Genomic DNA, 12,423 nt, shown 5'->3' with positions numbered 1-12,423 from the left:
ACTACAAAGCAGCATGTCCTTGCTGGCAGGAAAGAGACCCGTGTTGTTTACACACAGATCTCTCCCCTCTCAGCCCTGCCGATGATCACAGAGTCCCGGCCATGCTCAGCAGCCAAAAGTGGCACGGGTAGGGTGGAGCACGCGCACACCGCTAACCCAAAATGCAAATCGTGTGTACACCGTGTTCCAAATTATTATGCAAATTATATTTTTCTCATTTACCTAAATAATTGATGTAAATAACAGTCAGCATAATTCTCAGGTTACACCTATAAGAGTACAATTCACATTTTATTGAACAAACCTCCTAATGATAACAGGATTTTTGTTCCAAATTATTCCGCACAGGAAGTTTCAAAACACTTTATAGGTTGTAAAGAACTAAAAATTGTCATTTGTTGTGTTTGCAGCATATTTACTGAAATCAAAAGCTATTTCAATCAAACTTTTACCAACATTGTAACTTTGTAAACATTTGAAGCGGTCACGTTACATTGTAACATAGGGGCCCTTATTTGATAGCAGATCACAAGTCTTGCATCCATTGAACTTGGGAGTTTTTGGACAGTTTCTGCTTGAATTTGTTTGCAAGAGGTCAGAATAGCCTCCCAGAGCTGCTGTTTGGATGTAAACTGCCTCCCACCCTCATAGATCTTTTGCTTGAGGATGCTCCAAAGGTTCTCAATAGGATTGAGGTCAGGGGAGGATGGAGGCCACACCATGACTTTCTCTCCTTTTTATCCCCATAGCAGCCATTGATGCAGAGGTATTCTTTGCAGCATGAGATGGTGCATTGTCATGCATGAAGATGATTTTATTACGGAAAGCATAGTTCTTCCTTCTGTACCAGGGAAGAAAGTGGTCAGTCATAAACTCCACATACTTTGCAGAGGTCATCTTTACACCTTCGGGGACCCTAAAGGGGCCGACCAGCTCTGTTCCCATGATTCCGGCCCAAAACATGACTCCACCACCGCCTTGCTGACATCGCAGCCTTGTTGTAACAGGGTGGCCGTCCACCAACCATCCACTACTCTATCCATCTGGACCATCCAGGGTTGCACGGCACTCATCAGTGAACAGGACTGTTTGAAAATGAGTCTTCATGTATTTTTCTGCCCAATGCAGCCGTTTCTGCTTGTGAGCATTGGTTAGTGGTGGCCGAATAGAAGGTTTATGCACAGTTGCAAGACTCTGGAGGACTCTACACCTTGATGTCTGTGGGACTCCAGAGGCACCAGCAGCTTCAAATATCTGTTTGCTGCTATGTAATGGGATTTTAGCAGCTGCTCTCTTGATCCGATGCATGGATCTGGCAGAAATCTTCCTCAATGTGCCTTTATCTGCACCAACCCGTCTGTGCTCTGATTCAGCCACAAATCTCTTCATAGTGCGATGATCACGCTTACGTTTTCGTGAAATATCGAATGTTTTCATACCTCGTCCAAGGCATCAAACTATTTCACTCTTTTCGGCAGCAGAGAGATCCTTTTTCTTCCCCATATTGCTTGAAAATGGTGCTCTGCTTAATAATGTGGAACGCCGTCCTTTAGTAGTTTTTCCTTAAATTGGGCTCACCGGCCAATCTAATTATCACAGGTGTCCCAGATTGTTTTCAGTGATCAAAAGAGCCCTGACACACAATGCCATCCATGAGTTAAACTGAAAAACAAAATATTTAATCTTTGTGACACTTAAATAGAATTTGCATAATAGTTTGGAATGCAGTGTGTGTATATATATAAATATGTGACTTTGCGCATCCCTGGCAAACTGTAGCAGTACTTCTTCTATGGGGTGGGGGGGGAGTGTATGTATAATATGTATAAATACTCTTCTACAACTTTTTTTTATTGGTGGAAGAAAGGTATTTTTATACATGTGTGTGATTTGTGGTACTATTTTCTTTCAATATTTGACATCTAGAAAGATATTTTGTGTTTACTTAAAGTATAACTAAAGGGTGGAGAGGTGTTAGAACACCTATTAGGTTTTTATTGCCTTCTGTGCCCCACCCCCCCTTATTGAGATTCCCCCTCTCTACAGTATTTGTCCTGTTTACTATTATCATGTAGCCCTGGTTCACACTGATGCGGTTCAGAATTCAGTGCGAATTCCACACCGCATCAGAATCGCACCCCATTCATGCAAACCGCTGCGGGTGGGTAAGATAACTTGGCCCCCTAGTTTCAGGGAAGGGAACTCTTAAGGCAACATTTTGGACAATTTCATGCTCCCAACTGTGTGGGAAGAGTTTGGGGATGGCCCCTTCCTGTTCCAACATGACTGCGCACCAGTGCACAAAGCAAGGTCCATAAAGACATGCAGGAGCCAGTTTGGGGTGGAGGAACTTGACTGTCCTGCACAGAGTCCTGACCTCAACCCCATAGAACACCTTTGGGATGAATTAGAGCGGAGACTGCGAGCCAGGCCTCCTCCCCCGACATCAGTGCCTGACCTGACAAATGTGCTTCTGGAAGAATGGTCCAACCTTCCCATAGACACCCTCCTAAACCTTGTGGACGGCCTTCCCAGAAGAGTTGAAGCTGTTATAGCTGCAAAGGGCGGGGCCAACTCAATATTGAACCCTACGGACTAAGACTGGGGGGCCATTAAAGGTCATGTGCGGGGAAAGGGCGGGGCCAACTCAATATTGAACCCTACGGACTAAGACTGGGGGGCCATTAAAGGTCATGTGCGGGGAAAGGGCGGGGCCAACTCAATATTGAAGCCTACGGACCAAGGCTGGGAGGCCATTAAAGGTCATGTGTATGGAAAGACAGGCCAACCAATACTTTCGGCAACATAGTGTAGCTAAAAAAGATCAATGATGTCAGTGGGAAGATATCTGTAGAATAATTGCAAAAAAGGTAAAGTATCCCCACTACATGGCACACGCTCTAACAAGGGATGAGACCATTGTGATTTGCGTGGACATTGTATTGTGTTTGGAGTGACTGGGTGGTTGTTTGCAGCAAATGATGTATATACTTGTATAGTTACAAAGAAAGTCTCTAAAAATCTGGCGAAATGACAGGAGAAAATAAATATATTTTACAACAAGTAATAGGTTGGATTTACTAAGTGAATGGGGTGGATTTACTAAAGGCAAATAGACGGTGCACTTTGCAAGAGCAGTTGCTCTAGAGTTTAGCAAATGAAGGGAAGATCTCCTGACTTCCACCATCCAATCATGTACAAGCAAAAATGTTTTTTTTTCTTGCATGTGATTGGGTATTCTTTGTAAAGTGAAGCTTCACCGCATGTATTAAGCTCTGGAGCAACTTGCAAATTGCACCGTCTATTTGACTTCATAGGAAGATTATAACCTCTTGTTTTGTTTTTGTGTTTAACCACTTCCCGTCCGGCCCATGTATATAAACGGCCGGATGGTAGCAGCGCAGGGGCGGGTTGCTGTTCATAAACGGCGCCCGCCATTTTGGATTGTGCGCGCCCCCTGGGAGCTCTCGGCACCACGATCCGGTGCCCGCTGTGTCCTGAGGACACCTATCGCTGTACGGGTCCTCTGTGTGAGGTCCCGATCATGTGATCACTGATTGGTCAATCAGTGATCACATGATGAGTAGTAAGCAAGATGTCACTTCTGACATCATTGCTTACTACGTGTGAAATCTGTGAATGATCACCGAAGTCACATGGTACAGGGCTATTTACAACAGCCTTGTACCATGTGACAAGCTGTGACCAATCACAGCTCACACAGTAGTTCTCAATGGCTGCAAGAATGCAGTCAGAGAGAAGGAGAAATGATTGCTTTTACAGCGTTTATGGGTGTAAAAGCAATCAGTGTAAACAAAAAAAATCTTTATCACCCCCCACAAGTAGTACAGTATCACTATGGTGACACTGTACTGCTAGGGTGACAGTATGTTAAAAAAAAACCCATAAATAATAATATAAAAAATAAAATAAAAATGTAAAAAAATGTTTTTGAAAAATTATAATTTTTGGTTATAAACTAATTTGGGTTATTTTTTTTTTTTACTAAAAAGATAACTGAATAAATTTTGGCCAAGATTTATGAATAAAGATTATTTGCTAAATTTTATAAGAAAAACACTTTTTTTCAAAATTTTTGGACTTTTTCATTTATATAGCAAAAAAAAAAACAAAAATAAAAATCCCAGAGGTGAATAAATATCTCCAAAATAAAGTTTTATCTGTCTCAAAAAAATGTAAAAAAATTCATATGGGTACAGCGTTCCATGACCGCGCAATTGTCATTCAAATTGTGATAGCGCTGAAAGCTGAAAATTGGCCTGGACTGGAAGGGGGGGAAAGTGTCCGGACTGGAAGGGGGGGAAAGTGTCCGGGCTGGAAGGGGGGAAAGTGCCCGGACTGGAAGGGGGGGAAAGTGTCCGGACTGGAAGGGGGGGAAAGTGTCCGGACTGGAAGGGGGGGGGGAAAGCTTCCGGGCTGGAAGGGGAGGAAAGCGTTTGGACTGGAAGGGGGGGAAAACGTCCGGACTGGAAGGGGGTGAAAGTGTCCGGACTGGAAGGGGGTGAAAGTGTCCGGACTGGAAGGGGGGGAAAGCGTCCGGACTGGAAGGGGGGGGGGGAAGCTTCCGGGCTGGAAGGGGGTGAAAGTGTCTGGACTGGAAGGGGGGGAAAGTGTCCGGACTGGAAGGGGGGGAAAGTGTCCGGACAGGAAGGGGGGGGGAAAGTGTCCGGACAGGAAGTGGTTAATTTTGTGCCATCTGTGTCCCCGTTGCAAGATTTCCCCTCTATTACTTTTTGGGGACAACCCAAAATTTGTGGTTTTCTTTTACTTTCACTCTCGATGATAATGGTAAATAGGACAAAAAGGGACGAGGAATCTCCCTTGACGGGGGCACAGACAGCAATAAAAACCTGACAGGGGGGGTCTCATCCCTCTCCACTCCATCCAAAACTAAAAAAAAAATGAATTATTCTTCAACCACCTCCTGCCCGCTGTATTGGGTGGGAGCTCTCTTGTTCTGGAAGGACATCATATGACGTCCTCCCGCTCTAGGCGCACAGCACAGCGATCAGTGGTGCCCTGGGACACAGCGGATTATCAATTGCGGTAAAGAGCTGATGATGTAAGCTGATCACATATAAACGGGAAATGCTGGTTATTGGCAGTCCTCTGCTTAGGCTGACAGGAGAGCCGACAAGCGACAGTCCTCAGAGGGGACATCTACACGCATATTCAGTGGCCTGATTATTAGTGCAGCTCCATCAGTTCTGCCTTTCAGTGCCCATGAGTGATGCTTCTTGGTGTCCATCAGTGCTGCCTATCAGTGCGCATCAGTTATTCCTGTCAACGCCTATTGGTTTCGCCAATTATTCACTCCTCATCAGTGCAGTCTATCAGTGACGCCTATCAATGCCCATCATTGCCGCCCATCAGTGCCGCTGGTTAGTGCCCACCAGTGATGTCTGTCAGTGCCTATCAGTGCTGCCTGTCAGTGCCCATCAGTGATGCCTGTCAGTGCCCATCATTGCCACCCATCAGTGCTGCCTGTTAGTGTCCATCAGTGATGTCTGTCAGTGACGCCTATCAATGCCCATCATTGCCGCCCATCAGTGCCGCTGGTTAGTGCCCACCAGTGATGTCTGTCAGTGCCTATCAGTGCTGCCTGTCAGTGCCTATCAGTGCTGCCTGTCAGTGCCCATCAGTGATGCCTGTCAGTGCCCATCATTGCCGCCCATCAGTGCTGCCTGTTAGTGTCCATCAGTGATGTCTGTCAGTGCCTATCAGTACCGCTCATCAGTGCCACCTGTCAGTGCCCATCATTTCTGCCCATCATTGATGCCTGTCAGTGCCCATCATTGCTGCCCATCATTGATGCCTGTCAGTGCCCATCATTGATGCCTGTCAGTGCCCATCATTGTCACCCATCAGTGCCGCCTGTCAGTGCCCATCATTACCGCCCATCATTGATGCCTGTCAGTGCCCATCAGTGATGCCTGTCAATGCCCATCAGTACCCATCATTGCCGACTATCAGTGCCACCTGTCAGTGCCCATCATTGCCACCCATCATTGATATCTGCCAGTGCCCATCAGTGATGTCTGTAAGTGCCCATCAGTGCCTCCCATCAGTGCCCATAATTGCCGCCCATCAGTGATGCCTGTCAGTGATGTCTGTCAGTGCCCATCAGTGCCACCTGTCAGTGCCACCTATCACTGCAGCCTCATTAGCGAACATCAGTGAAGTTGAAAAATGACTTATTTACAAAATTTTATAACAGAAACTAAGAAAAACTTTTTTCCAAAAATCTTCGATCTTTATTTCCTTTGTTTAGCAAAAAATAAAAAACCCCGTGGCTAATAAATACCACCAAAAGAAAGCTCTATAGGTCTAAAAATAAATATTTGAGTACAGTGTTACATGACTGCGCAAGTGCTGAAAGTGGAAAACTGCCCTGGGCAGGAAGGGGGTGAAAGTTCCCGGTAGGTAAGGGGTTAAGTAAGTCAGCCCAAATGATTTCCATATTTAGGTTTCTATACATTACTGTTGAGAGAAGTGATCAGAAAAGGCAGAAACAACTCAAAATTGCCTATTATATTTTTATGCCTGGACCGCTACTTATTTACCGCATGCGTCTAATTCAGGCTTTGAAATTTCCACTCGCCTGCTCGCCAATGGCGAGTGGAAGTTATGGTTGGGGCGAGTGTGTCCCCCAGGGCCGTCTTGCTGAGCAGGCTCGGAGCTCAGGCCGGATCTGTCATTGGCACTGGGAGCCGACAGACTGCTCAATAGCTGAGCGCAGTGAATGCAAAGGAAGGAGTGTGTGCTGTGCTCTCTGCCTCCCCCTAGAGTGCAGTACCCGGCACTGTGAGTGAACAACGAAGTACTGCAACTTTTTATGGGGTGTGTGTGTGTATACGTGTACGCAGGGGCAGACTGACAACTCATGGGGCCCCCAGGCAATAGGGGATCATGGGGCCCCTGTGCCCTTGCCCAAACTCAAAAAAGCCTATGATAAAGGTACCAGGGGCATCTCATGGGGCCCCCTACTGACCCCGGGCCCTCGGGCAGTGCCCGAGTTTCCAAATGGTCAGTCCGTCCCTGCGTGTATGTGTACATGTGTGTGTGTGTACGTGTATGTGTGTGTTTGTGTATGCATGTACAATTGTACATGTGTCTGTGTGTATGTACATGTGTGTATCTGTACATGCGTCTGCGTGTATGTATGTGTGTGTGCGTGTGTGCATGTACAATTTTACATGTGTCTGTGTGTATGTACATGTGTGTATCTGTACATGTGTCTGCGTGTATGTACATGTATGTGTGTATGTACATGTATGTGTGTGTGTACATGTGTCTGTGTGTGTGTACATGTGTCTGTGTGTGTTTGTGTGTATGTACGTACATGTGTATGTATGGACATGTGTCTGTGTGTATGTACATGTGTCTGTGCGTGTGTATTTCTGTGCAGGGGCGGACTGACAACTCATGGGGCCCCCGGGCAATAGGGGATCATGGGGCCCCTGTGTCCTCGCCCACACTCAAAAAAGCCTATGAAAAAGGTACCAGGGGCATCTCATGGGGCCCCCTACTGACCCCGGGCCCTCAGGCAGTGCCGAGTTTCCAAATGGTCAGTCCACATCTCTTTCTGTGTATGTACATGTATCTATGTGTATGCTTGTCTGTACGTGCCTGTGTGTGTATACATGTGTCTGTATGTGTGTGTGTGTACATGTGTTTCTGTGTGTGTATGTGTGTATCCCCTATAATGTACAGCGCTGAGCAAACCTTTTGGCTCTATATAAATACTGTATAATAATAATAATAATAATGTACATGTTTCTGTGTGTGTATGTGTGTGTGTACATGTTTCTGTGTGTATGTACATGTCTGTGTGTGTGTACATGTTTCTGTGTGTGCATGTACATGTCTGTGTGTGTGTACATGTCTCTGTCTGTGTGTGTATATGTACATGTCTCTGTGTGTGTGTGTATGTGTGTGTGTAAATGTTTCTGTGTGTGTGTGTACATGTTTCTGTGTGTGTGTGTGTACATGTCTGTGTGTGTGTATGTCTGTGTGTGTATACATGTGTCTGTATGTGTGTATGTATGTGTGTGTGTACATGTTTCTGTGTGTGTATGTACATGTCTGTGTGTGTGTACATGTTTCTGTGTGTATGTACATGTCTGTGTGTGTATACATGTGTCTGTATGTGTGTGTGTGTGTACATGTTTCTGTGTGTGTATGTACATGTCTGTGTGTGTGTGTACAAGTCTCTGTCTGTGTGTGTATGTATGTGTGTGTGTACGTTTCTGTGTGTGTGTGTACATGTCTGTGTGTGTGTGTACATGTTTCTGTGTGTGTATGTACATGTCTGTGTGTGTGTACAAGTCTCTGCCTGTGTGTGTATGTGTGTGTGTACATGTTTCTGTGTGTGTGTACATGTCTGTGTGTGTGTGTGTGTACATGTTTCTGTGTGTGTATACATGTGTCTGTGTACATGTTTCTGTGTGTGTATGTACATGTCTGTGTGTGTGTGTGTGTACATGTCTCTGTCTGTGTGTGTACATGTTTCTGTGTGTGTATACATGTGTCTGTGTACATGTTTCTGTGTGTGTATGTACATGTCTGTGTGTGTGTGTGTACATATCTCTGTCTGTGTGTGTACATGTTTCTGTGTGTGTGTACATGTTTCTGTGTGTGTATGTACGTGTCTGTGTGTGTATACATGTGTCTGTATGTGTGTATGTACATGTCTGTGTGTGTATACATGTGTCTGTATGTGTGTATGTACATGTCTGTGTGTGTATACATGTGTGTGTATGTGTGTGTACAGGTGTCTCTGTGTGTGTTTGTTGGTGGTGAGTAACTCTAAGGCCTGGCTAATAGCTCAGGACTTGAAATTTTAAGCCCTGGCATAATTATTTATTTCCTTCCGTGAACTGACTGCAACGCCTTTTCATACGATATTTTCTCAGCATTTTGCCATAAATACCACAAAACAGTATATAGTGAATTGATCATTTCAGGATTGCGATATTTCGGGAAAACGTGTCCGGACACCTAAATACCGCATGCGATCTGCCTTTGTGTATGGAGGCCATTTTGTCTGATGCACGACCAGGAGGAGGAAATGTTTGGCCTGGGACATGGGTGTCCTGGCGGTCCTCCAGCTGTTGCCAAACTACAGATCCCATGAGGCATTGCAAGATTGACAGTTACATGTGTGACTCCCAAAGGCAGAGGCATGATGGGACTTGTAGTTTCACAACAGCTGGAGGGCCACCAGTTTGACACCCCTGGCCTAGGACAATATCTCATGAGCGGATCTCCAGACCAGGGCCGTCACGCCTCTATGAATCCACCACATAAATGAAGAACTGTATATGGGACAGTTGGCCACTCGTAAAATTTTTTAAATACAGCTCCAGAGGCAAATGCGCCAAGACCAAATCCTTGACTGGAAGGTATCAACATTTGGCATCTGTAGAAGCAAACATTTCGTAAGAGCCGTGAACCTTCACTGAGCTCTAAGCGGCATTGTTCCCACACTAAATCATTCCAAAGGCTGAATGAGATCCATATCGGGAGGATTACCTCTTACGGCTCCAGCTTCCGGGCCCCGAGGACATCGCTGCCACTAGAACAAGTTGCCTAGAGACTGGCGGGGCAGGTCCGGGTGACAAAAGAAAACTGTGTGCTTAGTGTTGCAAGGCCTGAGCTGAACGGACAGGACCTCTGAGTGTGTGTGTGGGGGGGGGGGGGTGGAGCCCACCCTCCCGAACATTGATAATTAAAACTTTCCTGTCGTAGAGTTTGTGTTGTTGGTGGAAACAGACCCAATTAGGGGGCCCTTGGAAGCTGGAATACGAGAGGGGCCAACGTCCTGCCGTATGAGAATAGAACTAATGAGAAGTGCGTTGGCATACTGAGCCGTGTTCACCGCTTTGTCGCCTTTGGTCCGCGGTGAAACTCTAGCTGAGAACAAATCTTACCTTCACGGGGGGGTTTTTTTCCATCATTTTGAAAGGTCGTTGCTGACGCGGATTTATTTCCAGAAGTACCGTAGAGTCTAGATCAGTCTCAGTAGAAACATACTGAACACGTCATGAAGGTCGTAGTCATGTTTCATGGAGAGTTCAGGTGCATCAAAAGCAAGGGTCTCCAAACCTCTCCAAGGGTCTCCAAACTTCTAATTAAAGGGCCAGTTTATTGTCGTGAAGACTTTGGGGGGGGGGGCTACTGTGCCCACTGAGAGTAGAAAACACCCCAGAGTCACTGGGAGTAAACCATGACAGGGATAGCGCAAACTGTGTTAGTACCAGTGGGAGGAATTGTGCCCCATCATTGGTGTCAGTGGGAGGAATAGTGCCCCATCATTGGTGTCAGTGGGAGGAATAGTGCCCCATCATTGGTGTCAGTGGGAGGAATAGTGCCCCATCATTGGTGTCAGTGGGAAGAATAGTGCCCCATCATTGGTGTCAGTGGGAGGAATAGTGCCCCATCACTGGTGTCAGTGGGAGGAATAGTGCCCCATTGTTGATGTCAGTGGGAGGAATAGTGCCCCATTGTTGGTGTCAGTGGGAAGAATAGTGCCCCGTCATTGGTGTCAGGTGGAGGAATAGTGCCCCATCATTGGTATCAGTGGGAGGAATAGTGCCCCATCATTGGTATCAGTGGGAGGAATAGTGCCCCATCATTGGTGTCAGTGGGAGGAATAGTGCCCCATCATTGGTATCAGTGGGAGGAATAGTGCCCCATCATTGGTATCAGTGGGAGGAATAGTGCCCCATCATTGGTATCAGTGGGAGGAATAGCGCCCCATTATTGGTATCAGTGGGAGGAATAGTGCCCCGTCATTGGTGTCAGTGGAAAGAATAGCGCCCCATCATTGGTATCAGTGGGAGGAATAGTGCCCCATCATTGGTGTCAGTGGAAGGCATAGTGCCCCATCATTGGTATCAGTGGAAAGAATAGTGCCCCATCATTGGTGTCAGTGGGAGGAATAGAGCCCCAACATTGGTATCAGTGGGGGGAATAGTGCCCCATCATTGGTATCAGTGGGAGGAATAGTGCCCCATCATTGGTGTCAGTGGGAGAAATAGTGCCCCATCATTGGTGTCAGTGGGAGGAATAGTGCCCCATCATTGGTATCAGTGGGAGGAATAGTGCCCCATCATTGGTGTCAGTGGGAGGAATAGTGTCCCATCATTGGTATCAGTGGGAGGAATAGTGTCCCATCGTTGGTGTCAGTGGGAGGAATAGTGCCCCATCATTGGTGTCAGTGGGAGGAATAGTGCCCCATCATTGGTATCAGTGGGAGGAATAGTGTCCCATCGTTGGTATCAGTGGGAGGAATAGTGTCCCATCATTGGTGTCAGTGGGAGGAATAGTGCCCCACCATAGTGACACTGTACTACTTGTGGGGGGTGATGATTTTTTTTTTACACTGATTGCATTTATACCCATAAAGGCTGTAAAAGCAATCATTTCTCCTTCTCTCTGGCTGCATTCTTGCAGCCATTGAGAAATACTGTGTGAGCTGTGATTGGTCACAGCTTGTCACATGGTACAAGGATGTTGTGAATAGCCCTGTACCATGTGACCTCTGTGATCATTCACAGATTTCATACGTAGTAAGCAATGATGTCAGAAGTGACATCTTGCTTACACCTATTCATGTGATCACTGATTGGCCAATCAGTGATCACATGATCGGGACCTCACACAGAGGTCCCGTACAGCGATCGATGTCTGGAGGACACAGCGGGTACCAGATTGCAGTGCCGCGCACTCCCAGGGAGCGCGCACAGTCCAAAATGGCGGGCGCCGTTTATGAGCGGCAACCCGCCCTTGCACTGCCACCGTCTGGCCATTTATATACAGGCCGGACGGGAAGTGGTTAACAAGCAGAAAAATGCTAGCAGCCCTCACTGACCTCTTTAAAGGCAAATTTGTCTTTATTATTTTTGCACAAATTTAACAAAGAATGAGAAATAAAAAGAACATGTACAAGTAAACAGAAAAACATCACGGGTGTGACTATGATCCATGTGGATGGAAGAAAATGATGCAATACAACAGCAAGAGGGAAGGATCAATACCCATATTACGGAGATATAATAAAAAAATATAGTTTCTTTGCCCCCGGGCGAGATGTATGGAACAAGATGAGAGAACTCCGTACAACCAAGAGTATAATCCCAGACTGAGAAAGAAAAGGGAGAAGAAAAAGAAAGAAAAAAAAAGGATCCCAGTGGTAAGGATAGCGAAGGAGGAGAAGTGTCAAGTGAAGCAATTGTGCATACAGAGATGGACGCGGTCAGCCATCTTGCTAAGGATCCTCCATCTTGTATCATTTCTACTCCCAAACCAGCTTCCCTCCAATTTCCCCCCTCCCTCAGGAATGTGGTCTGTAGGATGCCAGAGATCACAGGCTCAGCGGGAGAGCTTAATGGTTATAAA

General features: G+C 46.2%; 1 protein-coding gene across 1 annotated transcript in view; it reads right to left on the bottom strand.

The window, feature by feature from the left end:
• The window catches only part of LCTL (lactase like), a 99,162-nt gene extending 89,476 nt beyond the window's left edge, over positions 1 to 9,686 (bottom strand). The window contains exon 1 of the mRNA XM_089690196.1: positions 9,556 to 9,686. The gene's annotated coding sequence lies outside the window, so the exon portion shown is untranslated. The remainder of the gene's footprint in view (positions 1 to 9,555) is intronic.
• Positions 9,687 to 12,423: the final 2,737 nt, after the last annotated feature.

This window comes from Staurois parvus, unplaced genomic scaffold (assembly GCF_062004578.1).
Source record: "Staurois parvus isolate SC_StPar_1 unplaced genomic scaffold, SC_StPar_1.0 ptg000521l, whole genome shotgun sequence".
NCBI lineage: Eukaryota > Metazoa > Chordata > Amphibia > Anura > Ranidae > Staurois > Staurois parvus.
Note: the sequence above shows the minus strand (reverse complement) of the source record. Positions and strands in the feature narration are given on the sequence as shown.